The 24,184-nt window shown below is 40.7% G+C and overlaps 1 protein-coding gene across 2 annotated transcripts in view; it reads right to left on the reverse strand.

The window, feature by feature from the left end:
- Positions 1 to 24,184, reverse strand: part of FRY (FRY microtubule binding protein) — a 235,717-nt gene that overhangs the window by 163,495 nt on the left and 48,038 nt on the right. The window lies entirely within an intron of this gene.

The raw sequence follows: 24,184 nt of genomic DNA on the forward strand, positions 1-24,184 counted from the left end.
ACCTTAAACAAAAGACGGGAGACAGCGAGCTGAATTCCCGGTGACAAACAAGACTGACAGCTCCCTGCCTGCCGTTCGCCTCCGAAAGAGACACAGAACGTTCACAGAATCACAGAACGGCCCGGGTTGGAAGGGACCTCAAGGATCGTGAATCTCCAACCCCACTGCTACAGGCAGGGCCACCAACCTCCCCATTCAATACTAGACCAGGCTGCCCAGGGCCCCATCCAACCTGGCCTTGAACACCTCTAGGGACGGAGCATCCACAGTCTTACTGGGCAGCCTGTGCCAGCACCTCACCACTCTCCTGAACAATGTCGTTTTCTTTTAAAGGAAGGAGAGCAAAGTGAATTCACTGAAGAAAATGAGGAAGGAGTGCTATTCACTGCTTGTTAACCGCTGTGCATCGTCTACAAAGTATTTAATTGCCAGCTATGCTTTCCTCACTGTTAAGGCTTTATTTTGAATACTCACAGCACATCGCTATGCACATCTTAATAAAGACAAACAAGAAGCGGCGCTTTCCCAAATGAGTTTTGTTCCTTCTAATCTTGGTACCATCCCTCCAGATACTGTTTTCTGGGAATAACAGCACTTCTCTCACTTCGCGGTATACATTTCCTGCAGCATCTCATAATTACAGTCACTGAGCCAAACTGTACTCTGTTTGCTGCTGATTCTTCACAAAAGCTTTGCCAGCGATTATATTTGCAGATGATTTTTAGTTTCAGTATGCAGAATATTTAATCTTTGGGTTGAGAGCTGAGGCACACAAGGGTCACCGAGTCCAAACTCCTGCGGTTCGCACTGAAAACACGCTCGATGCCTTTTGTAAACACACCGCAGATGGAGATAAGGTTCTGTGCCCTCAGAGGAGGAAGGCTGTTGTGGAAACTCTCTAAACCTTCTTTCAGTTCCTAAGCTGAGTTCATTTGAAGCCAGTTGACACCCTTTCTTGAAGATGTGTAATCAGAAATGTTTGGAGTACACAGGAGGGACCTCAACAGCTACCAAAGAGATCTGATCGGCTTTCCCCACATCCTAAACACTACCTCCTTTCTCTCACTCTGGGCCCACAGTTTCTTTTTCTAAGAGCCCTGTCTGTTCCCCCTGTCCTGGCAATGCCTCACTGTATGCCACCACATTTTAACCAGCACACTCCAAGCTTTCATAGAATCATAGAATTACCCAGGTTGGAAAAGACCCTGAAGATTATCAAGTCCAACCGCAATCTAACTATAGTACCCTAACTCTAACAACCCTCTGCTAAATCATATCCCTGAGCACCACATCCATTTCACCATGAACATTAAACTTAATGGCAAATGCAGTCGGTCCCAAGGGCTGATGACTTCCCACCATCCCACTGATTCAGTTTTCAGCAGACAGCACCAGTCAGTTTGGAAGCCATCATCCAGTCTTGCAAATTCTGTACCAATACCCGTGTTCGAGGATTTAGATAAGAACCCTTGTAGTGATGCAAGTGTTAAGCCTCCTACTTTTGTTTCCCTAGTTAAGGCCTGGCTCTTGTTGAACCTAAAGGCAAGGTATTCACTTTGTTACCGATTGTATCTTATTTCTGTCTGATTCCTGCAGTGTCATTCAACAGCTCCTTTTATTTTTTCATAGTTTGCCTTTTCAAACTGCAGGCCTGTCCCGAATCATCTTGTAAGTACATGATTTAATTATAATCCTGTCTTTCATCCTTCTTGGTCTTCACCAGTTAGTGAGTCTAACCAGTACAATCTCTTTTTGGATTTACAGCTGTTTGGGGTAGAAGTACCTGGGCTGTCCCATCCAAGGATAACTGGGTTTGACTGCTGTAAGTAGAATTTGCGTCTGGGATGTCAGGGCATCACCCAACACCAATCTGCATTTGATCCATTAACATTAAACAGGACAACTACGTTCAGCCTTCTATTTTGGAGTGGCAGCACTCCTCCCTAGCACCTTTTCACCACCTTACTTGGAATCGAATTAAAGACAAATTCCACTTTACGTATAAATATCTCCTTTTAACATCCTATCACAGCATTAACATACAGCACAGAATCTCACTGCTTTCCCTGTACAGGATTCTTTCTGGGTAACACTTCGTCTTTCCGTGCATTTCCACTCACAACACACTGTTGTACTGAAACAATTACCTAGTCTGTGGATTTCAAGAAGTATATTTAAGAAAACTGCCACCATTCTTAGACTGTGCATTTCTCTGTCCTTGTCTGTAAGAGTTCATACAACGCACATCTTTTCACATAAAGCCTCCTGATCTCACAATGGTTGTAACCAGAGGTCCAGACTAAATAACTGCTTTTGGTTCACCGAGCAATGCTTACAACTCATCAGTCTGATGAGTTACAGGAGGAGAAACTGCCCCCTGAGTGCCCCCCAGATAAAACCATGGCTGGAAACCATTTTGGATACACATCAAACCAGGTAGAACACAGAGATGGCAGAAGCAGCAGCTCAGAACTCGTTCCAGGAAGACTGACAAGACTAAGAAGTTTTGAAGTTATACAGCTTCTGCTCTAATTCTTGTTGGCTTTATGATAATTCAGAGTTTAATTATGCATTTCATATCTGAAAGATAGACTGGCATAAGCACTCAAAGTCTTTCAGCATAATAAGCTCTCTGATGATGGATATCACAGCGTTAGGTATTTACAAATACATGGAGCTGATTTATGATATTGCTACATGGGAGTTTATGATAAGTTAATGACAGTGTAACAGTTTTTGCACCTAAAAAGCAAATCAAAGATCCAAAATGTAAGTCTTTATAGATCTGCCATGATGAGGCATCTGCTGGTTACCATGACACCAGAAACCATGTTTCAATTCTAAACATTTGCAGGTAACTCAAACTCTGCACTTGTGACATGCTGTTGCCTTCTGCTCTCCTGCATTCCAAGACCAGAGGTAGCACATATCCAGGAGCTGCAGGTACCTGGATTGCCTCTTTTTGTGGCTGAGCAAAGCGAGTGCACTTTCCATGCTTCAGTTTTGGAGAAAACAAGTTGGGAGAAGTCATTTTCCACCACAGTCAGGTGTGTTTGTGTGACCAGAGCACTGCATGAACAGTGATCTTTGTTGCAAAACATCTGAGAAATGATAGACTTCCACGACCTTCACTCAAACAGTGACAAATACCAACAGAAATACATTGAGCTGGAGGTGCTCACAACCTCTCTCTTCAGGCATCCAATGTAGATGCCCCTGCTGGGAGGTGAGTTCCTTCGGCATGATTCAAGAATTCCCAAGAGTTCTGGTACAGAGTGCAATTACTTTCCAAAACAGCCTGTTCCTCTTCACCATCTGCAGATGATACTTTGGGTAGCTACTTTGGTAATGTACGCACTTTATTTAGATTCTCAATATTTGGTGGCATAGGTACCCATTTTGTTCACATTTCTTAGTGGCTACTATTTATAACAGTAACACAGGCAGTTCAAGTCCTCTTTGTTCTGAGTAATGCTTGCAAGAGTCCCTAAAAAAGCATATGAAAATAATGATTATAGCACAGCACTTGCACAATTGTTCAGAACTCCTTTTGGTTCCCTATGAAAAGACTTGATGGGTTTTGGCAATCTGAACAATCTGAGGCTAAATGCAAAGAGGAGCTAAAGCCTCAAAGGAGTGACAGCAACAGTAACAATGTATAAACTGGGCTTAGATTTTATACCTATGCTCTTTCCTAGAACTCACAGACTGATTTTCTTCTAGTAGCACAAACCACTAAGTAGAACACTGTGTTCCTTATTTGCTGCTAACAGAATGAGTCTGGAGTTATATAGCAGGTGATTACGTATTTCATCTCTAAGGACACTGGTTCAAATTCCATCAATAAAACACAGTGACTGTATGTATAAGAGCACAAAGACCTGTAAACAACACAGAGCGAGCGGAGCTGGTCTCTTCTCACTGGTGATAGGTGACAGGATGAGGGGAAATGGCCTCAAGTTGCACCAGGGTAAGTTTAGGTTGGGTATCAGGAAACACTTCTTTACAGAAAGGGTTGTTAAACACTGGAATAGGCTGCACAGGGAGGTGGTTGAGTCACCATCCCTGGATGTGTTTAAAAACCGTTTGGATGTGGTGCTCAGGGACATGATTTAGTGGAGGACTGTTAGTAGAGTAGCGTGGTTGGGCTGTGGTTGGACTCGATAATCTTGAAGGTCTTTTCCAACCTGCGCGATTCTATGACCCTATGATTCAGTCCACAGTTCCATCAAAGCCTCTCTTACACTGTGATACTGCAAGATATGGAGCACTTCAGTCCTGACCAAGCAATAGACACCTTTTTGCTTGCTGATTTACATCCATGTCTCTGATTTCCACAATAACAAATTGGGTTTACATAGATGGAGCTTGTATAATAGTTGGGTTGGTTGGAGGCTTTTCCCAGAGCAATTAGGAAGGGTGGCTGCACATCAGTGTCTCTGCAGCTTTGATATGGTCAAGTTCTTTCAGGCAAAATATCTCAAGCTTACAGAGAATGGTTCCCAGCCAAATGTGACTGCCCAGCAGAACATACAAAGCAGAACAGTCCAGAAAGGATCTATTATGTTATCAGATCCTGGGATATGCTGCACTGCAGTCATGATTTCACATTCCCTTCTTTAACAAGGGTTAAAGAGGCTTGGAACCTCTTCAGATAGGAGTGTGGTGGCATTCAGATGGACACTGGCCTTGGTGAGATAACATTCAGGTATCTAATTATAGTATCCAGTGCCATTTTAGCTACCTTAAAGCATGTGCACTACTCACTGAGAGTGGTGGCTAGGACACAAGACCTACATTAGGTCCACGGCCTTCTGAAACTGCAATTAGAGGCTCTCTGATAGAAACGTGTGTTTAAGTACCTGATTTGCTTCCACTGATTTCAGGAAGAGGGGAAAAAAAAAAAACAGCACAAAGACAACAACATGTCTTTGTAGTATTTGTGAAGTGATAAGCCCATGTGCCAGCAAGTACTAAGAAAATGGCCACAGTATGCAGATGTATTGAGGTAAGTTTTTTTCTTCATCTTGGCTTTCACTGAATTTGTGAACTTTATTCCTACTTTAAAATATTTAGAAGACTTTCTTTTCTGTTTTCCTCACTATAACTCATATAACACAATACATTCACACTGAACATTAAGAAAGCAGTTTGTACACATACTTTGCTAATGTCCTCTGTTAAAATGAACTTGAAAATCATTACCCACATCAATTGAACTCTAAAGGTCCACAATGTCAAAATTTAATGTAAAATAAATACCTGAGGGTTGATGTAAAAAGCAGAGACTGACTAGAAAGCACAGCAGAAAATAACACCTCACTAGCAAACCTGATTTAACACAACAAGCTATAAGTGAACCGACTGAAATCCTCCTCACTTTTCTGTACCAATAGTTCTTTGCCGCACCATTTTGTTTTGCCTTTGCAACTGACTGTTAAGATATTGCCACCTAGTGATGGAAAGCAAAACAAGCAGCAGCAGATCGGTAAATAACAGCGCATGGGGAATACAGATTTACATTGCAAACTGCGTCGAAACTGAAGATAAAAGCATGCCTGTATTTCTGGGAAAAGGTTCTCAGGCAGTTTGCATAAAATCACAGATAACCGCAGCCTGATCTGGTGGGCGGCAAGTCTGACCATGGCAGGCAGTTGGAACTAAATGGGCTTTAAGGTCCCCTCGAACCCAAGACATTCTGTGATTGTGTGCAGCTCACTCATACACCCAGCCACCCTTACACACCCCAACAGAACCCTGTTCTGTCAGTCAGTTTGAAATCTGCACCATTACGGCCTCATGTGGCACAGATGCAAGAAATCCTGCTGCGAGGGTCAGAATGCAGCCTGCATCTCTCCGCAGGGGATGGATCAGTGGGTGAGAAGCACAGTCTGAGCAGCACTCTCTTCCTATTCTTCACCTTCCAGTTCACATTCAGGCACGATTCCTTAACAAGCTAGTTGCTGTCATGAGAATCTCTAAACAAATGCCCTTCCCAGCACTACTGCATATCTGTATCTGTATTTTACATAAAATTACACAACATATTCCCCAAATGTCCCAGCCTGACATATCTTTGCTGAATTTCTCAAAAACAGGACATTTCCAAACCACTGACCTCTAATTTGGTGTGCCTGTTTTCAGAGGTGAGTGATGGAACCATCCCCAAGCCACTCAAAGCATAATTTCCATTGGGTAATTTCTGCCTAAAAGATTTGCACTGGGTCACCCAGAGTGGCAGCTGTCACTCTTTTCCTCTTGATATGGAATTTGAATACAGTGTGTAGACCCAGCTCCAGAATACTCACACCGAGGGTCACACTCAGGACTTCCCCCACATATCTTCTAGGATATGGATACATCTCTCACACCATCAGCACAGCAAGCCCTGTGAGAGGGCAGATAAGTACAGCCAGGAAGGGGAAGGGTTGGAACTCATTGATCACCAGATACTGTTATTGCTGTGGAGTCTCCAGGGATGGATAACAATGACTGCATGCCATTATTGCTGAGATCATAAGACTTCTCAGCTTCCCCTCTTTTTTCCCTGTCCCAGTGCTACCCACATTCCCTCAGGTTTAGGCCCAGATGCCTTCTCCCATCCCAGGGCCCTGGTCCTGGACACCCCAGCCTGTCCCCTTACTCCCCACAGAGGCAGCAGCTGGGATCCGGAAGCATCCCACAACCAAGGAGGCCCTGGTCCAAAGAAAACCACATCACCCTTCTGTTTCCTTGTTTTTTTCCTCTTTGCAGAAGGAAATGTTTAAGACTCTTTTTCTGCAAGCTCTAAATGCAGGTATAGCAGGGATGGTGTTTCCATTGATTACCTAATTAGAAGCAGGAATTTTCAGTGTGGCAGCTCCCATTTGCTCTCAAAGACCAGTCTGCTGTTCAGCCAGTTCTACTATTGAGATAATTTAGGCACTACCTGCAATGTGACTTTTAACACAAACATATTCCCGAACCACAAATTCATTTACAGATACTTCTTTCTCTTACTTCCACCACGGTGGTTTCTGAAGCTCTCTCTGACTCAACATGGAGATGCTGCTGCGATAAGCAACTTGCTTACCTGTTCTTTTTTTAAACTTTCCTTTCCGTTCTCTAGTTTTGTCGTTAATTATTAACACCTCTTCCTTTCTGACTGACCTAATTGGACACTCACACCTCTATGCTTTCCTTACTGTGTATAAGGATACCCTCCTCCTTACATTCCCTGGCTCTGCAAGCAACACCAACCTTAGAAACTGATTTCTTACCTGTGAAATGAGAATAAACATTTTGGAAGAGCTTCAGCCTGTTTCCATCTCTTACAGATCACACAGATCACAGACAGGGATCAGAGCGTGCTGCGTTTGCTGCCTCTTTCCCTCTGCTATCAGGTGTCAGCCTGTCAGAGGGCAGGGCCTGGGGCAGCACAAGTGTTCCCTGCAGCACAAACCCCTCCACACTTCCCTGGTAAGGGTTTTATGCATAAAACATTCACTTTGAATTAACCCCAGAAATGCTCTGTCTCACAGCACTGGCAAAGGAATTGGCAGCTGAGAGAGGGAAACTGATCTCAGCCCAGGATGAGCTGGCCTTAGGTAGCTATCAGCAGTTCTACTGCTCTCCCAAATGATCCAGCTGTAACAAACCGTACGCACCATTGCACGGCCATTCCCCATTTCTCCCACATGTATTCCCACAGTCACAAACCACGCAGAACATCTTCTGGGGAGGAATCAGCCTGGCAAAGCCTTGGCTCATTCTACTCAGAAATGCCAATAAAGACTTCAGGTTTAGGTTCAGGTGGCTCAGGTGAGCACTGCCTCTAGTCACATAAGGGATCTGATTACTCAGCTAGGTAATGTCTTCCACTTTTTCAATTTCTATTTTTTTGTTTCATGGTAGGGTGAAATAACGCTTAAAAAAATCAGGATTACCCAAGAAAGTCATGCCGAATGGTTAAGCAAGTAACTACTTTTCTTCCCCTAACTGTGGTATATAAATATGGTGAACATGGGAACATAAGCTTCTTGGCTCACCTGATACCTTTGGTAGTTAGGTGTCCATCACCACACCCTTTAGAGAATACTTCTGTGTATCCAAAGGAAACACAGCCAGATACCAGCAAAAACCTTCCTAACTCCAAGGCTGCTTCTTTTACAGTCACTTTATAAACAACAACAGCAAGGCACTGTCAGGAGAAACTGGGCCAAACAGTTACCCAGGGGATTTTCTGTGCCTTGTGGCTGTTATCCTCTCCAGCTCCTGCTCATTATGAGCAGATGACCCTGAGGATACAGCTTCTGTCATCACTCTCTCCTGTCACTATTCACAATTATTATTACTACTAGAAACAATGCCAAGAAAGCTCCTCATTTCCAAACAGTTGTTGAAGGGAAAGTTTTGAAATTCCTTGTGTATGCAAAGCTCCTGCACAAGCAGCAGTGAGGCAGAATGCACGAGGGTTGTTATATAGTGCTTGCACAACCACAGCCTCTGATGCAGGCTAGAGAGAGCTAAACTTCTGGTTAAAACAACACCTCTCCAGCCTTACATAAGAGCATTTGTTCTGACTTGCAAAATCTTTTCTGTATGTTTGTAATGTACTAGGAAGAAAACTGTCTTTGCTATAAGCATGCTTTGTTTCACCTTTCAAAATAACCTGTGGGGATCTTGGCTGAGTTTTTATTCCCCTCAGCACAAGAAGCTCTAGCAGATTAGCACTTGTCCAAGGAATTATCTCTTGCTGTGGTGAAGGTTTTGCAACCACAACTCTTCCATCTGAATCTGGGCAATGGATTTACAGAACTGCAGCATCCTTTGACTCGCTGTGGTATCTTCACAGAGGTGAGATCAGATACACACGCAGCCTTTATAACTGGATCTTTTTTGTCCTTCACAGACTGTTCCTTCTTACTAACCTAGAAAACAAGGTCTCGGTTCTCAGTGAGCTACAGGTTACAACACAGCTCTGGCAGAAAAAAGCAAATGACGTTCTATCTATTTTAAAAGGTAACGTCACTCAGAATTTCTCTCTTGCTAGATCTGAATGGAAACTGCAATTCCATAAATAAATGAACAATCCAAAACTTAATATCTGCTATTTAATAGCTAAAAGACAAACAAACAAACAAACAATAAAACAAAACCCCAAAACCATTATCAGTGTCTTAGTACCCAAGGAAGAAAGCACAAAAAGATGTAACACTTAAAACAGGAAGATTTCCTGGCAAAGGCAGTGGTAATTATAGCTACTTTAACTACACTTAAAATGATTAATGATACTGAGTCACTGCAGGCTCGATTTTCACAGGTATTCAGCTCCTGAAATTTCTAACAGATGCTTTGTGGATTATTAAGTGCTTGTTCTGGTTAAGGATCAAACTCCTAATGATTCTTTGTCCACTGTGTCATTAAAGGCTTTGAAAATAAAAACAGCATGTTATTAAAATAAGAATTCATCCTCTCCCATGTTTTTTTTTTTTGGTGGATTGGAAGAGAATATCGGTTCCTTCCTTTTCATCCCTGGATTTCTTTCTCAGCTCTGAAATGAAACTCAAGATAAATGGCATATAACTGAAAACTATCCACTAACACAAAACATTTATGAAAGCATGTGAATACAATGTGTAGATCTGGAGAATGTTAGATTTTATACCAGTCTAAGTTTAAAAGAGGATGTCGATCCTAAAAAGCCCACAGTGATCCATCCGCCCTTAAGCCTTGCATGGGGGTGCAGGGGCACAGAGCCCTGGGCCATGTTCGTGGGGGAGCTCCCATGGAGCAGTGGCACTCAGTATACTCGGATACATGGTATCTGCTGTCTCATACAGGTCGTCAGCACAGGGACATGGCCTGAACCCTTCCACAAATCGAGGGAGGTCATCACTAGCTCCTGATTAATTCAGTGAATTGAGAGCAGCACATCAGTGCTGGCAGAATTCATGACAAAGCTAAAACTTTCCCAAGAGTATGAGAATACTTCTTCCAATATTACCACAGATTTGACTCAGGGTGTGTTTTCATGTGTGATTTAATGCAATCTAAGATCATGCTACTGACAGAAAAGGTGAAAATTTCTCTTGTCTTCTTCCTTCTTACCACATTTTCCTCAGATCTCTAAGGTTGGAGTAGGAACTTCATTTGGGTGCTGCTTTGGAAAATATAGGAGAGGCAGCATTACATTCAATTGATACTGAGGTCTCACCACAGAGACACGCAGGCACCATCAACATAGGGCAGGCTGCAGGGATTGGTTAATTAAAAAACAAAGCCCAACAGAAAAGCAAAGATATGCAGTTGTCACATAGTTAAACAGCTTTCCGAACAAAGCTCATTTGAGTTTACCAACACCTACATCAGGTACTGTGTCCTACTGAACAATGTTCTTCCACCTTGCTGGCTGATCTATTGTGCAGCTCTGGCAGCTCCAGGAACAGACACATTCCAGATCCTAATTGCAAGCAACACTGCCAAGCAAGGAGCTTAAAGGTTTTTAAAGCCATGGTGGACTGTGATAATCAGTCTGATCTCCTGCATAGGTCAGGCCAGAGATTTCTTTACTTATGGTCCACTTTCAGTAAGTCCAGTTGCCAGACAAAACAGAATCATCCTTGCAGTAGTTCAGAGCTATTCTTGGTACACTGGATCCAAACTAAACCCCTTGCAAATGTTAAAATAAACTAAAGCTGACTCCATAAATAGTTACGAGATGCAAACATAATTTCTCACATATACACGTGTTTGCAATAGTGTCTAATAATTCTCAATAGCATACAATTGCATCAAAATATTTACACTAAGATATTAGTTTATGTGGACGGCAGGCTGTATGCTGTTATGGAAAAGCAACTGCTACAACCCGTATTTGTTCCTGTGAGGTTTTGTCTGCAGATCAGAATATTAAGCTGATAGAGTCACTAAGCACTCCATGTTGCTTAGTCCACACCCAACAAAAACAAAAAGAGTTTGAAAATGGCATAAAAGGGAAAAAATAAACAAGTTTTCTTCACCAAATACATACAGGCTCTTCAAACAGAAACCACTCCTTACAGTTCTGGGGTATGGGAATATAAAAGTTTACATACTTCTAGTGCATCTTTTTACTGTGAGATAAGAACTGGTGACAAAATAGCACCCCCTAGACTTGCTTGGCCAGCAGGCAGAATCTAGCTAAAATGCAGAAGAGAGAGGTCAGCTCTGGAGAAAAGAGGAGCACACCTAACCCAAAGAGCTGCTGCAATCAGTCCTGCTGTATAGCTGTTCCCATGGACACACACGAGGCAATTTGTATTCAAAGTGAATCTGAACTGAAGATGATAATGACCTTTGGGGAAAAAGAAAAAAAAAAAGAACCATGAATTAAATATCTCAGATATGTCTCAGCTATCAGTATGTATGTATGTATATACATATTTTTCCCTTTTCATGTGTTCCTCTGGGGATATGGGAAGGATCTTTCACGCAGCATCCTTTTCCTTTCAAGTTCATCTTAAAACAAATACTGAATGATCTAATGGCTGTTACAAGAAGTGTTCATGTCATACATCAGATGAATACAACGTGCATTCAGCACTTGACTGATGCACAGAAATAGCACTGAGCATGTTAAAGAATATTACATAATATGAACTTAAGACATTTAAATGAACATTACTGTCATTCATATTGTCAATAGGCACAACTAATTTTAATCCCTTTTCACAACAGTTTGCATGAAATCTTATTTTGTTCTTCACAAAGCAATGAAAGGCTTCAAACACACAAAATCCTCAACTCCTTGAAAAATCACTCTGGACCACATCAGAGTAATTCCTGACACCTGGGATAGCTGCACAGCCAGGACAGGGGAAGGAAGTAAAGATGCTTCCTTAAAGCAGCTCAGAGCTCACAGTCTGTATCTTCTGCAAGTGAGGCACCTCATCATGTCACGCTGCTTGATAAAAGCTGCATGATATGATCCATGGGATTGATGGAATCCCAAAAATAACCAGCTGTGTATAAAGAAGCAACTTACATTCACGGCGTTCGAATTCTGTGTTAGTAAACACAATGTTTTAGTATTTAAAAGAAGCGATAATGCTTCATTAAAACAAAATGAAATAAGCACTTACAAACACTAATAATTACTTTAAAAAGATTGCAATAACTTACATCTGAGCAGCACACAAATCCATGTTTTATTATTTTGTGATTTCAGAAATGATCTTGCCATGCTTTTTGAGAGCATTCATGAATGACCAATGTGCAGGCCAGCAACATGGTGAAAGAGTGGAAGCCGCTAACATTTTCCCTTTCCCTTCCTTTATCTTTGTGTCTTGATTTGTCTCTTGCTTGGCCATAAGGTCAAAGCTGAAGGTTGACTGCAGAGGTAGAATTTATTTGACTAAAAGCAGAATTTTTCAGTATAACTACCCCAAATTCAGTTACTCAGCTTGGATATCTTGTAGTCAGTATATGGAAATAAGGGCTGATTCATCCCATTTAATGCTGGGATCTACAACAGATCATATGAATTGTGCTCAAATATGACCCATTTCTCTTCAGTGACCATAAAGTGAGTTTGAAGTGACTAGTTTAGGCATGAATATCTATCCAGCAGTTTTGAAAGATGTGTTCCATCCTCATCATCCAGGTCAGAAGGCACTCCTAGTTAAAACCCTACAAACAGCACTGCTTGTTTCTTATCAGTTTGCTCCTCTGTTGTGGCCAACAAGCTATAAGAAGTAAAACCAGGCTACTGGGAGAGCAGAAAACCATTTTTTACTGGCCTCAGCTGGAAGCCTGACCTAATGTTCTCAGTTCCAGAATATTTAATGTTGTTAAACAGTGATTTAGTGTTTAGTGATTTAGTGGCCTATACTAAAACTGGGATTATTGCAAACTTAATAAAATATAAATAATGACAAAACTTCTCTTTTTCTCCAAGATGACAAATCTAATGAAGGAAATGTACCTACTCCCATTGCAAATATCTGGAACTGATGAAAACAAAGGAGATGGAAAAAGAAAAGTGCTTACCCATCCTGCAACAGCAGCCATGGGCTACAGGTAGCACACAATGAAGTTTGAAGAGGATCTGTAGGATTGTTTTGATGCCTTTATAATTTATCTTTCACAAAAAGCAAAAATAAATAATGTTTTTCTGATGACATCAAGTAGGGAAGACTCAACAAAAAGAAAAATAAGGAAACTCCACAACTATAATAGTTCTGGATGTGCAAGACAGCCGGTACAATTTTCAGTAATGCAGAGTGGGTCATGAGCCAAATACCCGTAGAAGTAATAAGATTAAACTGTGCTAAGGTCATATCAACTTGATTTTTCTTTCTTTGAGCTTCCTGAAGTGCCTATTAAACAGTACTAGCCCCAGTACTGACCTCTGGGGCACACTGCTAGTTGACTGACCTCCAGCTCCAACCATAGCCCTTTTAACCCAGCAGCAGTTTTCAATCCACCTCAGTGCCCTTTTATCCAATTTGTACTTCATTTATATACGAAACTGTTACAGAAAATACTATCAAAAGCATTTCTGAAGTGAAGATAAACAATATGTCCTCCTCTCCCATCATCCACCAAGCCAGCTGTCTCACTGCAGAAGGTTGAGTTCAAATTATCAAAAACTGCCTCTGCGCAGCCTGTTCTAGCTCCTCACCACGCTCTTTGTAAAGAACTTTTCCCTGACATACAATCTAAAACTTCCTGCTTTGAGCTTAAAACCATTCCTGCCTGTCCCATCACTGTCTACCTTTGCAAAAAGTTGTTTGCCTTCCTGTTTATAGTCCCCTTTTAAATACTGGAAGGCTGCAAAGAGGCCTCCTTGCAGCCTTCTCTTCTCCAGGCTGAACAATACCAGCTCCCTCAGCCTGTCTTTCTAGAGGAGGTGCTCCAGCCCTCTGATCACCTTCATGGCCCTCCTCTGGACCCTCTCCAACAGCTCCGCATCTTTCCTGTGCTGGGGACCCCAGACCTGGACACAGCAATCCAGATGGGTCTTCACAAGGTTGAAGACAATCCCTTCTGTCCCTGCTGGCTGCCCCTCTTCTGACAGAACCCATAATTACACTGGCCTTCCTTCTGAGCTGCAAGAACACACTGCTGACTCAAGTTCAGTTTTTCATTCACTAGAACCCCCAGGTCTTCTCTGCAGAGTGAAGCTGGTCAAGCATGATTCTTTCTTCATATAAGCAAGCTGACTGCTCCCAATCATCTATCTCTATGTTTGGAAATTGGTTTCTTTGCTCCATCATCTCAGTTGAAGAGGCTGACTAGCTTGTAGTTTCCTGAATCCTCTTTCTTGCTCACATTGATGCTAGGAGTCACCTCTGCTCTCTTCCAGTCCCCAGTAACCTCCCCCATTGTACAAGAGCTTTCAAAGACCAATGCAACTGGCCAACAGTGATGGTGGCCAGCTTCCTTGGTGCTTCTGGTTGCTTCCTGTCAGGTCCCATCAACTCATGTGTGTCAAGTTTGTTTACAACGTTCCCTAACCTGTAACCCTTCTATCAAGAGGTAAATCTACCTTGCTGCAGGCTTTGGGACTGGGATTCCTGAAGGCTAGTCTTATCTGCAACGACTGAGGCAAAGAAGGCATTGAGTACTTTTGTCTATTCCATCTCTATTGCAACAATTCTTCCTGCTGTTGATTACACACTCACTCAGACCTCTTCCAGGACAGGCTTTCAAGAGGGAAGAATCAAGATTATGCAGACCTCTTTATCAAGTATAAATTAAGATTCTGGGAAAGAATTAAATTTTTTTAACCCTGAAAGCCCATGTAAAAGACAAATTGAGAAACTACTCTCAGTTAAGAGTCAGATAACATTTAGTGTGACAAATCTAAACTCAAATAGCACATTATCAGCCTCTAAAGAAAGAACTGTTCATTTTAGGGATCCAGAATGGCTTCAGAATTGGACATACAGTGACATTTGCAAGTATAATTTTTTCATCCTCAACCATTAGGCAGAAAATTTTAATTTATTTCAGACCCAATAGCTGAATGTTGTGAATTTCATTTGTGTTCCGGTATTCTGCTCTTCCTTTATTACCCTACTTCTACACTTGGATCTATGTGTTAACAGTGAAACCTCTTCTGCAGATAAAGAGTTTTTAATTTGTTGCAAGGCTACAGCATCTACTGGAAAGATAACATTCAAATAATATTCTATACAGGAACCAACAATTGTCTATGTAAGTCTAAACAAGTTCTCTTGGAAGCACTTAAAGGTGACCAATTGAACAAACTGGTACTGAGTTTTAATGACCTTTACAGTCGATAACATTATGTCACTCTGACCAGACTGGTTATGCCAGACCATGAAGGATACTCTTGTCTCTATTAACACCCGTGGTTGCTCGCTGGCCACAAGGACAGACTGTATGAAAATGCCTACATGCAAACAAGAAAACATATTTTAAGAAATAGTATCAATATCCAATTCTCGATTCCATGACTAATGATGATTTCTGAACCCTGCCTAACAATTGTCAGGGGAGACTGAAGGTTGGTCCAGACAGAATGGTGATGAAATGGAGCAGCTTTGCTAGAGAGATACTTCCCTGGATTGAATATGAGGAATGGGAGAGAAGAAACAGGCTGGACTGACTAGTTTATAGAGATTCTAAACTAAGTAAAAAATATGGGACAACTGAGGTTACCATAAGGAAAATGGCACTTGTTGCCCGCCCCTCCTCTTACCAGTAGGAGGACTAAACATCATCATTAAAAATTGTTTTGCTGGTTCTTCATCATTTACATTACAAGTTACCCCCAGAAGAGGTTTATGTTAGGAAAAGCAGGTAATTTACAGGAAAGGGAGTACAGGGATACATAGTAAAGTACTCTGCAACTACAGCTTATTGTCATTATGGACAGCAAAATTTCAGCAGCAGGAATTCTAAAGACACAGATCAAAATCCCACAGAAAGTCACAGCAGTACACTCGGTGCTAAAACAAACAAACAAAACCAAACAAAACTCCTCATACAGCCACAGCCTTGGAAAAGCAGCCACAAGGTTATATCACACACAACTATTCCTCCTCTACAACAACTGATAGTTGAAACAGCAATGACTCCCCATAATGGATAGGGAAGTTTTTTACTTTAAGATATATATATATATTTTTAAGTGCAACTTAAATGATAAAAAACATGAACAGCTCTTTGTTGGGACTCTTCAGTATCATAGGATCATAAAAGCACAGAATCGCTCAGGTTGGAAAAGACCTTCAAGATCATCAAGCCCAACTACAGCCCAACCACAGTACCCTAACCAACAACCCTCCACTAAATCATGTCCCTGAGCACCATATACAAATGGTTTTTAAACACAGACAGGGATGGTGACTCAACCACCTCCCTGGGTAGCCTATCCCAGTGCTTAACAACCCTTTCTGTAAAGAAGTTTTTCCTGGTATCCAACCTAAACTTACCCTGGTGCAACTTGAGGTCATTTCCCCTTGTCCAGTCAGATGCAGTGGTGCATCTGCTTCTAAATTCATTACAACATTGTGCAGCAGTTAGGTACTACTGTATCCCAGGCAAAAAGAATTCAAATTGATTTCATCCTGTCAAGTGCTGTGAAACTTCAACATCCCAGAAAACCCAAATATCTCAAAACAACACGAGTAAACCAAGAATCATGGAACTACTCTCTAATTCCCCAAAATCCAAGTATAACAAAGAATGTCTTGAACTCCTAACTGAAGTTCCTCATTTAAGATCCAATTTCCAATTTCATAGAGTTCACATTCCAAATTAAACACTTCTGATTCCTAGAAAGGAAGACATTTAACATGGAGGATAAGATTTACTTAAAAGGAATAGTTAAAAATTAGTGCCAACAAGCCCTTATGCAATTATTGCACATGAAATGTAGATAGGGCTGTTGCCGTTCCATGAAAAGAGTGACTGTGCTCTTGTATGTTCTCATAGTAGCTTTCTATTTTAAATTCCAGTATGTTTTATATTAATATACTCTGTTGGAGATGTAACCTGTATGAGTATTAATTCACCACTCCTTCAAAATTATATATCCATATAAGAGAAGGAACCTGGTATGTTTCTCAGACAGAAAGCATTCAGTGCACGTTTTAAGATGTCATTCTACCCATGTAATCATCATCTTCTAGATAGCACACAGCAGACAGATAAAGGGTCAAACAGGCAAGCCATGTTACTAAACTACATTCTTTTTCACATTCTGTTTCTAAGGCAGCACATGAAGAAGCCTGTGTTGAAATCAGGAAGCAACTGCTTTTATTGTCTCACAAGATCCTTCGGCACAGTGAGGTCTATAAACCCTTGGAAACAATATGATTTGCAAGATGTTACTGTGCATACAGTGGGATTTCTTCACTCAACCACTAAACTCTGCTTTAAAGCAAGGCTTTAAGATCTACAGCAGCAGACGGTGGCAATATAGCAAAATCTAAATCTAGGAGGCAACTCAACAGTTGTTTGTTTTGCTTTGCATTAAGGAAGAAAACAAAAATCCACATCACAGCAGAAAGAACCCTACCTAAATTAACATCACCTTTTCCCCTACCTTCACCCTCAAGTCATGCTCCAGTGGAAACAAAAAGTTTCCCCTTTGTCCCAAACATAAATGAAAGGTCGGACTGTATCTTCACCTCCTACCTACAAAGCATCAGGAAATCCGTCTTCACAGTCCATCAAATACCAGTGAATGCAAGAAGAAAACAAGTTTGACAACACGCACATATTGCATCAGACTTCTCTAAATGCACAACCCCAACTTGTCCTCTGAATCATCAACCCATCCTTTCTGAAGAAAGCATTCAAGAACTAAGATGTTGACAAATGTATTAAGTAACATACAGAGGAATACGTAAGTGAGCATAAAAATTCAAAATGCCAAGAAAAATTCAGGATGCCAAGAAAAAAAGCAAGAAGTTATCAATGTTTAAAGTTCTATTAATAAAAAGTGGTCACTCAATGAATGGATCAATTAAACTCATTCAGCAGTACACCAATTAGTTAACATAGTGGATTATCTTAACTTAAGGCTCCAAAAACTACAGCAGCCTACAGAACTAATGCCAGTATCCAATATAAGCAACAAATAAGGATTACATCTCCCCCTTCCCCTTCCCCATTTTCAATTAGCAAAAGGTCTTGCTAAGAATATTAAGGGAAAAACAAGTCTCTATTTTTTTATTTTGAAGTGAGAAAGGGAAGTAAAGAACTTTGAGACAAGTCATTCTTGCCTTCCCTTCTGCTATCAACAGATGATAACTGGAAATGCAACACCAATATAAACCCTTCTATTGAGCTTTAATGTCCAGAGTGGCACTAGAAGTACCATAAGTGAACAGAAATTATTCCATGCAGATTACAATTATATGCTGTTTCCATGCAGTACAACTTATTCCGAAAGGAGGAAGAATATTCAAACCTTCAGCAAATTAAAATACTGAACACGTCATCATAACTCTGAATAAAGATACAAATTGTACCCATGATTTTAAGCATCCTTGTATGAAGTAATTAGAATTGGACAAGACTTTTCCAATTAACAAAGCCAATCAAAAATCATATGTAATGGCCAATTTGTTCCCATGTCTTATGAGAAATATTTATTCCTACCATTGCTGAACAACTTGTAAACATCTTTGTTTCTTTCTTTCTTTGTTTTCAGTATTTTAATTAAGATACAAATACAGTTTCAGGTCAACTTACTTATTTTAGAAAGTGACTTTGCTAGACTGTATGCTGGTCTGAACTCCAGAAATGCTTTGATAGAGTGCCTCAAGACTTCTAATTGCGATAATATTTTCACTGGAAAAAAAAAGCAGTGAATTTGTTACAAAATACTAGCTATTCTGTTGTAAAAATTAGAGGCCAGAATCCTACATTCTTACTTGAAGTAGCTAGATAAAGTACTGTTAACCACTGACCTTCATTAACGTAAACTCACAACACAACCACAGTGTACAAAAGAAGAGATAATGTGTTAGTCGTCCCACGCAAGGCTGACTTGGGCTGTGAAGCGAATGCTTGAGTCACTGGCATGGGCCATGGACTCAAGCAGTGCCTGGTTCTGGGAGAGACAGAAAATACATAGTTTTTCTCACCTTCCTTCCTCTAAAACCATCAGCAAGCATCATTCATTGATCCAATGAGCCATGTGTAAATGAAGAAGGAAAAAACCTGCAAGATACTAACAACAGTACTAGAAATGGATTTTCAATGGCACAGACTTAAACAAACATGCCCAGCTTACAGTAAGAACTGGCTTCCAAACGCACTTTTTTTTTAATCGTACTTCTCTGCATAATTGTAAAACAGTAAAAGAAAATTTAGATGTTAGCAAGTTGGTATTAACCAAGCCTTGAAGAATGCAATAGTTCTAAACATTATGAATTTAAAGAAGAAATGAAGTGTTCTATTTAAAGAAGAAAAGGTATCTCTGTGCAATGTATCCCTTTGGCAATATCATGGTTTCTCCTCACAGTCACATTTTCTGTTCTCCCATCTTGCCATACACAAGGCACACAACAATTCAGTGACACCACTGCTTGGATAGTCCTGTCCAGGCACACATGAATGACTAACTTCATGACGACAGGACATGTCACTCTCTTCAAGTTTAAGCTTTCATTTTTATACAATTAGTTTCCAGTTATCACAGTTAGGAAAAGAACATAAAGCAAGCCTATTGCATGCAAGAGGCCTCTCTCTGTGTCTGCATCAAATGTGAAACAGGAGTCTCAATGTATGAATTGATCGACATGCCTTGCACTTTAATGCCTTTATGCATCACTGATCACTATTTTATTACTTAGCTTCTTTAAGATAGAAAATGAATACAGAAAAGAAGATGTACACGACAATAAAACCACAGAAGCACAGAATGGCTTTGGTTGGAAGAGACTGTAAAGACCATCCAGATCTAATCCCCCTGCCATTGACTGGTTGCCACCTACTAGCTCGGACTGCCCAGGACTGATCCAACCTGACTTTGAATGCCTCCAGGAATGGAGCATCCAGAGCTTTTCTGGGCAGCTGTGCCAAGGCCTTACCACATTCTGAGTGAAGAATTTCCTAAAAACACCTAAAAATCCCTTTCATTAGTTTAAAGCCATTCCTTCTTGTCCTATCAAACCATGGAAAAAGTCTGTCTCCCTCCTGTTCATAAATTCACTTTAAGTATTGGAAGGCCACAATGAGGTATCCCCACAGCCTTCTGTTTTCTGCTATCAGACTAAACTGCAAGCTCATCCTAAAACTGAGACAGATTCATGTTGAAATTAAAGGCTAAGCTGAGATGCCAGAATTAAAAGAAGGTGGAAGAGTCAAAATGATATACAATACGAGGGCTGCTGTGAAAGTAATGCCTCCTAATTTAAAATGTTGATGTCAGAGGTGGATGCTGGTGGTATGGCAGAAGAGGCTGAACCTTCTCACCACTATTCTGTCACATGTTGTTGTGGTGTGACAGATGGCAGCAGAGGGGCAGTCTGACAGAACAGCATCTGACAGGGAAGTGCAGCTGAAGAAATGATGTGGAATTCCTCCACGCAGAAATAGCTGCACCCATTGACATTCATCAATGCTTGCTGAACATTATGGAGACCAAACAGTTCGTATGAGCACACCGAGGTGGTGGTTTTCAGCAGTGGTGACGGGGTCACTTCCACAGGTGCAGATTTTTGCAACCACGGCATGCAGGCTCTTGTTCAGGGCTGAAGAAAATGCATAGCTAATGGTGGTGACTGTTGAAAATCAGTGTTTTGTAGGTGAGAAATTGCTCTACCAAATAGTGTCATTGTGCTCACTGTGTCATTTGTGGTTTCCATGGAAATAAATGAGAGGCAATGACCTACATATATATAATAATATATGACCAGATTGACAGAAGTGAGAACTATCTCATTCTTCAGAGAACTTCAGCAGTGATGGAAAGGACTACACAGCAGTAAATTAACATATACCTCTATTTCCATTCTAATACACTTTTACAGCACTAAAGACAACAGTCTAGATGACTTAAAGCTTACCTGGTTAACCTATTTTCAAAAGCAAATCAAGTAAAGCTTCTCCTATGTATACTGCTGACCTACCAAATGAAAGAGTACACCCATTTTTCCATCATCTCCATCAATTGCTTATGGCAAGCAATTTGCATTACCTGGGAGTTAAGTGCCCTTGAGTGTACAGTAACAGAGCTGCAGTGGATTTCACAAATGCAGTGGCAGTAATCCAGGCACACAAACTACATTAAAGGGCTCCTATGTGACACAGAACAAACTAAGGAGCATTATTACAAGTGTGGAAATCTGGGAGGGTGGAAAGAACTGCGAGATAGAAGAACTGATTTTTTAAAATAAAAACCTTCCAATCACAGACAACAGGAGAAATTCACATGGGCACAACAGAATAGGGATAGTGGAAAACAAGCACAAGGCTGTTCATAGAATCATAAGGTTGGAAAGGACCTACGATATCATCTAGTCCAACCATCCTCCCATTACTGTGGCTACAACAAACCACTAAACCATATCTCCATCAGTATGACTCTCATAGCAAAAAATGTTGATGTACAGGGGTGAAAGGAAAAAAGATGCTGAAGGAAAAACAAACTAATTAAGAATCAGAAAAGATAAAAAACAAGAAGCAGCTGTTGAGAAAGAGAGACTCAGCCCTATACAAAATAATATGCTTTGAGAGTCACCAGCAGACTACATCACCTCAAGAAGAGCCTGTCCAGGAACTGGGAAGTGTGGGAGCCTTGGGCTCCCTGACTCACCAGACTTGAGATGTGACAAGGCTTTTTATTATTATTATTTCTTTTTTGGACTGAGGAATAAAGTTTTATTTCCTAAGGTGCTGTATAACAATCACACCTTTGTAGAACAAAGATGTAATTCAGGTACTAAATCCCACACAAATGGCACTGCCCTATGTTATCTTTTAACACTATATTCCCATTACTTCAACATTGCTTCAGCTCAAGAGAATATGCCTTTAATAAGTTTAGCTGTTAATAAGAAGCCTAGTAATAGTCGTATTTAAGTAATATCTCTTGTTTATGTACTATATCTCCTCAAAAGTCAGTATGATTGTGCTTGTTCCAACCCCTGGAAATTTAAAAGCAACACTTCCATCTGAAAATGGAGACACTGTTTAAAAACAATGTATTTTTGTTCTACAAATGATTTCACTTTCAAATTGCTTCACAGAAACACCTTCAGTTTTATTTTGGATGAGCTAATATTCTGTTTTTTTCCCCTAAAACCTTTTAAATCCTCTATGTAAAGGTGGCCTCACTGCTTCGCCACAAATCCTTTGTCTTTGTGCTAATCTGCTGCCTATTTTTAGGTGCATTTCAAATAATTTCTTAAAAATTACACAGAAGTACATTTATCCACTACAGTCACTGAAATCTACTGATTTTTACCTCACTGATATTTTTAACATACAAGATAGGTAAACTGAACTACTAACTACAAGCATTATAGGCACCAGTGCAAGTGAGGAATTCAAAGTATGCATTTGAGTATTTAGTGATATTAATTTCTGGGTATTCAAAAAAAACACAAAACAAAACAACAACAACCCAGCTACACTGAGTCCACATATCCTCAAGCTGGGCTCCCCCAGAAAATTAAATGAGAGAACCCTACAGCAGTGAGAGGACTGAGAGGTATAAACCTACACTGTAGTCGTTAACAGTAGAGCTGCAAAGTGAGGTTAAGCAAAACAGAGTTTGAAGCTCTAGAAAAAACATTTAGAAGGAATCAGTTACTAAGTTTTAAAAAAACATCCCCACAAGCAAGAAACATGAAGCCCAAAAGTCTCTTTTTTGGTTCCAACACTGTAACCCTGTTGGCTAACAAAACGTAATGGTACTTCATTTCTTCTATCTATGAAGACTGTCTTGGGTTTCAAAACAGAATAAGCTGTAACTGGAGTCAGCCCCTAGGCTTCTCCAATATTACCAATAAGGTTTAAAAGATACTGGACATTCAACATAGTGTTTCCTACCTGAAAATATAGAAGGTCTTTTCTTGGAGCGCCTTGGATGTATAGGCTCTATATTCTTAATATTTCTTTGAAACTTGCCTTTAAAGTCATTTTCTAGCAAGATGTCTGGTGGTAAACTACTCCGTCTTGCTGACTTGTGATGATTCTGACGAGAACTCAGTTTACTCCTAGTCCTGGAGTACAAGCTGCTGTCATCAACTGCCATTTTAGAGCATTAGCTTTTACAGCCACCGCAGTGTAAAGCCAGCTGACCATCCAGAAGGATTCTGCCCAGTGGTTACAGAGCCAAGCAATCTCAGATGTTCTCATGGCTGGCTCAGCACTTACCTGGGAAGTTGTGTGAGTGGATAGGCGTGTACTGCAACAGGTGTAGGGTTACCGCATCGCCCCTCCCTGCACCACTTCCACAGCACAGGGAGGAGACGCTGAAATCATTAGTTTGAAAGTTCTGAGGTAATTAGGAAGTTCAACAAACCTGAACCAGCAGCACACTCTGTGCAAAGGGGAAAATGCAGCTCAATAAGAGGCACTGTCCTCTGGGTTAGTAGCATTTGTATTTTACAGAGTTTCTCTGATGAGCTCATTAATACTTCATTATCCTCACAAGAGAAACAGCTGTTGCTAAACTCTAAAAAGAAGGGAAAAACATCAGAAAGTGTGGGAGAAAACAACAAAGCAAATAAAACCAAAATAGTCCATTGCCTGGGACTTGCCTGGGAAAGGTACAACCTGAGCAGCGTGTTTGGGTTCTTAGTTCTGCCCTTTGCTAGTGTTACGTTTTTAAGACTGATAAACACAAAGCACAAATGGCCACGTTATTAGATTTCTGTGTTCATCTCCTCAAGAGTCACGTCATTTATATACTGCAGACAGAATCAGAGACCCGTCTGTGTGACTGATTTTCTGTACATATAACTGCTGACTACCAAACACAAACCATTCCAGTGTGCACATGAAGAATGTGGTCTGTGAATTCTCCATCTAAATAAAAGCCAAGGTGTTTAGTAGAAGTTCATAAATCCTCCTTGTTTTGTTCCAGTTATCCCAATGAAAGCTACTGAGCACCAAGAATACAGTCTTCCTTTAGAAAGAAGAAAGGGCAAATCCTTTTTTCTGTGGAACTGCTGATTTTTATAATTATAATGGTATCATAAATGAGACAAAATTCTTGAGTAAATTAAAA

The sequence above is a fragment of the Excalfactoria chinensis genome, chromosome 1 (assembly GCF_039878825.1).
Source record: "Excalfactoria chinensis isolate bCotChi1 chromosome 1, bCotChi1.hap2, whole genome shotgun sequence".
Classification (NCBI taxonomy): domain Eukaryota; kingdom Metazoa; phylum Chordata; class Aves; order Galliformes; family Phasianidae; genus Excalfactoria; species Excalfactoria chinensis.